At 41.2% G+C, this 5,370-nt stretch overlaps 1 pseudogene; it reads right to left on the minus strand.

The window, feature by feature from the left end:
- Positions 1-2,669: 2,669 nt before the first annotated feature.
- On the minus strand, positions 2,670-3,635 carry LOC112322174 (glyceraldehyde-3-phosphate dehydrogenase-like; annotated as a pseudogene).
- Positions 3,636-5,370: the final 1,735 nt, after the last annotated feature.

Consider the following 5,370-nt stretch of genomic DNA (forward strand, 5'->3'; position numbering starts at 1 on the left):
TGATGTGGTACAGATACCTCCCTTTTAGGAGTACGGTAAGGCATGATAACTTGTTTTTCTGGCTCACACACACACTAACAGTTTTTGACTTCAAGAAACTTGCATTACATGAAAGAAAATGGAAATGTGCTAAATGCCACAGAACTGCACAACCCAATAACAGAGCCACTGATCATTGAGCATCTGAACTGTGGCTGGTTCAAACTGAGATGTACTGGTAAGTATAAATGGGATGTAGAAGATTTAGTACAAAAAAATACAATACAAAACATCTCATTAATATTTTGTGTATTGATTAATGCTGATGTGATAATTTTTAGACATATCAGGTTAAATAAAGTCTATGGTTCATTTCACCTGTTGTTTTGTACTTTTTTTATTTGGTTACCTCAAAATTTAAAAGCACACATGTGGCTCACATTAATTCTACCGGACAGCATTGCTGAAGAAATTGAGAGAGGCGTGGGAGAGCGGGTCCCGTGTATTAGGGAACAACAGAGAAGAGGGGATGGCGAGCAGAAAACTGTCTGAAGAGGAGACACTCGTGCTGAGTCTTGAAGTAGCCTGTGCGCGGGCAGAGTGGAGAGGGACCTCAGCCAACAGCAGGGGCGGTGCCCTGTGGTGGGCTAGGCATGGTCTTTGGATCACATCTTCACGCCTCTTCTTCGGAGCAGTTTGACCTCTCTGACTCTCCATTTCCATGCAAAAATCTGAGGCTAGTGGAGCCTGTCCAATAAGATGTTATTGTAATGAGGGTTATGGGGTAATGCATACAAAGAGATTAGTATAGTGGTTAAAACAAGAACAAGCACTCAATAAATGGCGTCTAAATTTACGAGTCTGTGGACAGTCAGCAGCATTAAAGGATGACTGAAAAGATTTTAAAATGACATTTCACCTAAAAGCCATTTCTCTGCTACTATGCCCTGGACAACACCATTCAGGTCTTGCCACCCTTTTCAAAGCATTGTTTATAAAATAATTGCTTATAATCTGAGTGAACCCCAAATTCTACACAACACATACTTAGAAACAGAGGGAAAAAACACATTTCCTAGTTGATTTCCACTGTCCTTATTCCATTATTGACTTTAAAAATTCTTTATGACCTTTTTTGGGTGGGGTAAGGAGTTTAGGAGTTTAAATGGGCCATTATCTTTTCTTTTCTGTTGATATCATTGGTCCCTGGAAGCCCCAACAAAATATTCAATGGCCCACATCTATCTTCATCAAAATTATAGATGGAAATACAGCAAATTGTGAGGATGATGGAGTTACAATTACCTTAGCTATTCAGGAGAAACTTGGCATACCCCCAAGTTTCCATTAAAGCAGTCCTGGCAGAAGAGCCTCCTGACAGTCTGATACCTTACCTAAACATTCCGGGAAACTAATGTTAGATCAGCACGTGACAGGTTACTCTGAGGGGGATTAACTGGAGAGGTCATTGTAATTCTGTAGAGAAGCTAGCTTCCCTTGTGTTGAGCTAACAACTGTGAGTGCCCCAGATTTGATAGGGGCTTTGACAAATATACTCTCTCTCCCATCCCGAGGTCTGGTTCCAGGAACTTTAAGAGGAGTGAAAATAAAGTCTACACATGACTTGGTTCAAGTCAAATCCCACACACTTCTTGCTTCTGAATTGGGTCCTTTGTACATTTCAACTTCTTTTTCTCCTGGATATCTGTTAAGAGAGCCAGAAAAGGGTGTCTCGTGAAAGCTCTCATTCACCTCAAAGTTTTGTTCAGTAATTGCCTTTTTTGTTACATAATAGTACCCAACATTATTGAGCCCTCACTGCTGTGCTAAGCATTGTACTATGTCTTTTAATTCCTATAACATCACCATGAATTACATTCCATTACCCCTTAGTTTAGTTATCTATTATTGCACAACAAATTACCAGAAAACTTAGGGGCTTAAAACAACAATAATCAGTTATTATCTCTTATGATTTGTGTGGGAGAGAGAGAGAAAATGCAAGCACCTGTCAGAAGCCTAGTGCCTGTTGTGACTTGGCTGGAAGTCACGTGACTTCTGTCACAAGTTTTTGGTCGAGGCACTTTCAAAGTTCAGAATCAAGGGAAGAGAATGCAGATCCCAGTTCTCCTCTTTCACTTTGTCTTCAACCAGAAAAGTAATCTTTATTTAGACATCTGGTAGTAATATTTACGTTCTGTTCTGTAACATCAATAAAATCATCTGAGGGTCATCTAAACATTGATTGTAAAAGTCGAAAGACCATAAGCAGTATTTACATCATCATGACTATGTGAATATTGTTTAATGCAGAGCTGAGTAGAGATCCATGATATGGGGTCCATGTTCTAACCCCGTTGCTGCTCAAACTAAATATTAAATGGACTCTCCTCCATTATACTTCATCAATTGCTTAACATCATGTCATGCTTCACTTTGTTTTATATTGGGACAATTATTTTCTTGTATGGTTTGTTTAATTTTTTTGGGGGGCTAGTTACAGTGAACTTTATTGATGGTGCATGACAAGGTAGGGTTCCCTAGGGCCCTCCCCTTCTTCAGGGGGTCTGGGATGGAAACTGTGGAAGTCCAGAGATTCTTAATGTGTTGGGGGATTGATTTGGAGCAAGGACTCCTCAGCAGCTGAGGGTCTCTCTTCCTCTTGCTGGGGCTGATGGTCCAGGAGGCTCTTACTCTTTGAAGGCCATGTGGACCATAAGGTCCACCACCCTGTTGCTGTAGCCAAATTTATTGTCATACCAGGAAATGAGTTTTACAAAGTGGTCACTGAGGGCAATGCCAGCCCCGCATCGAAGGTGAAGTAGTGGGTGTCACAGATAAAGTTGCAGGAGACAACCTGGTCCTCAGTACAGCCCAGGATGCCCTTGGCGGGGCCCTCTGATGCCTGATTCATTACCTTCCTAATGTCATCATATTTGTCAGATTTCTCCAGGCAGCAGGTCAGATCCACAACTGACACATTGGGGGTGGGGATACAGAAGGCCCTGCCAATGAGCTTCCCATTCAGCTCTGGGTAGTGCCAGTAGAAGTGATGACGATGTTCTGAACAGCCCCTTGGCCATCACACCACAGCTTCCCAGAGATGCCATCCAAGGTCTTCTGGGTGGCAGTGATGGCATGGACTATGGTCATGAGTCCCTCCACGATGACGAAATTGTCATGGATGCCTTTGGCCAGGGAGCTAAGCAGGTGGTGTTACAGGAGGCATTGCTGACAATTTTGAGGGAGTTGCCACACCAATCAATCACAAACATGGGGGCATCCACAGAAGGGGCAGAGATGATGACCCTCTTGGCTCCATCCTTCAAGTGAGCCCCAGCCTTCTCTAAGGTAGTGAAGACACCAGTGGACTCCACAATATATGCGGTACCAGCATCACTCCATTCATTGTTGGTGGGATCTCACTCCTGAAAGATGGAGTTGGACTTTCCCTTGAGGACAAGCTTCCTGTCCTCAGCCTTGACTGTGCCTTTGAACTTGCCATGAGTGGAATCATACTGGAACATGCAGACCATGTAGCTGAGGTCAATGAAAGGGTCACTGATGGCGGCAATATCTACTTTGCCAGAGTAAAAGGCAGCCCTGGTGACCACACGCCCAGTACGGCCAAATCCGTTCACTCCAATCTTCACCATCCTGTCTCAGTTGCCGCTGGCGCTGCCCAGGAAGACGCGGCTGTCTGTCAAACAGGAGGAGCAGAGAGCCTGTCTGATATTTCTTGAAATAACTCAGACTTTCCCTGTTTCTTTGGGTAAGAAAAAATATCTAAAGCTTCAATAATATCTTTCAGCCTATTGTCTGGTCTTCTTTTTGAAGATACACTTCTTAACAACAACTGATTTACTTTTCTGTGATGTATAGTGGATACTTCCTGTTATTTGGATCTTGAATTGTTGTTATCATTTCTTATATCCCAGGCCTTCCTACTTTTTCATTTTTCATCCTTATTTTGCTGGAGTTTATCCTCAAGAAATGGCCTCAGAAATGTTCATTGGAAGTTAAAAATAAAAAGTATTTATACAAGTAGAAATTATTTTGTTTTCTCTCCAAATCACACTAATGAGATGACTGACTAAACAGAATTTTGTATCACAATTAAATTTCCCTCAGAACTTTTAAAGGCCATGCTTGGTCTAGATTCTAGCGTTTATTTTAGTGACGTCAGGTCTGGTGCCAGTTCTGATTTCTTTTCCCTTCGGTTGGCAATCTAGAATTCTCTTTGTTCATTTGCCCTTTTTCCGCGTTGGAAGCTTTTAGGATCATTTCTTTCCTCAGGTATTTATACAGTGTCCTAATTTTTTCTTAGATTTTGGCCTTTCTTATTTCAACCTTCTTTGTATTTAATGAGTCCTTTCACTTAACTACATCTCTCTTTATTGTGGAAGATGTTCTTGTTTCTATTTCTTTGTTAATTCCCTCTTACAGTTTCTATGATTTCTCTTTGTGGAACTCTGATTTGAAAGATGTTTGATGTCCTGAATTGATTCTCTATGTATCTTTCCTTCATTTTTTATAACTTTTAAAAATGGAGACATACCTTTAATTTTATATTTCCCCTCTGTATGCCCTTTGAGAACATTTATTTGATACAATTTTCCAAAATGTAAACATTTGTGTCCTTATCTTGAAATCTAGCAATCATAATATTGAGCTCTTTGTTATTTTTAGAGCATAATTTTGATGCTAACCATTCTTTTCTTGTAGATGCCATATGTTCTCAAATATCTCTGATAATAGTAACTAAAGGGAATTTTGTTTTGGGTTTGCTTTTGAAATTTCTCTTTGTTATTGGATGTATCTGTTCCCTTTGAGTTTTTCACTTGTTTAACCTTTCATTTGGCTGGCTGTTCTCAAACATTTTACGTTCTTCGGTAGGAGGGCTGACTTAGAGCTCCGCATACTTCAGTGTAAGCTGACACGGAGCCATTCTGTATAAGGTCCATCCCCTACTTCATTCCCCATGCTGAAATAGGAAGGCTTTTATTATTGAGCACATACGTCCACATAGGTGAAATATCCTCAGATATTTCCTTTACTTTATTTTGAAAACTGTCCATTTTCGCCCAGAGAGTAAATGTTCCCCTAAATGCTTCCCTTACTGAGTGGAGAGGCAGTTAACTGAAGTGTTAAGACTAGAGGGAGGGGCAGGATAAGTCTTGTTCCTATTAACCTTCAATCGATGCCTCTCCTTTCATTCTACTTTTTACACTGGGTCTCTGTCATACATGATTTCCCTGAGTCCAGGGCTCTCTGGAATCTGAGACTGGAGGGGAGATTAGCTTTCTTGTCTGCTCACCCCCTCCAAGCAAGGATCCCATTGCTGGGTGAAGGAATGTGAATGCCACTTCATGAGAACAGAACGTGGGATGG

The sequence above is a fragment of the Desmodus rotundus genome, chromosome 2, assembly GCF_022682495.2.
Source record: "Desmodus rotundus isolate HL8 chromosome 2, HLdesRot8A.1, whole genome shotgun sequence".
Lineage (NCBI taxonomy): Eukaryota > Metazoa > Chordata > Mammalia > Chiroptera > Phyllostomidae > Desmodus > Desmodus rotundus.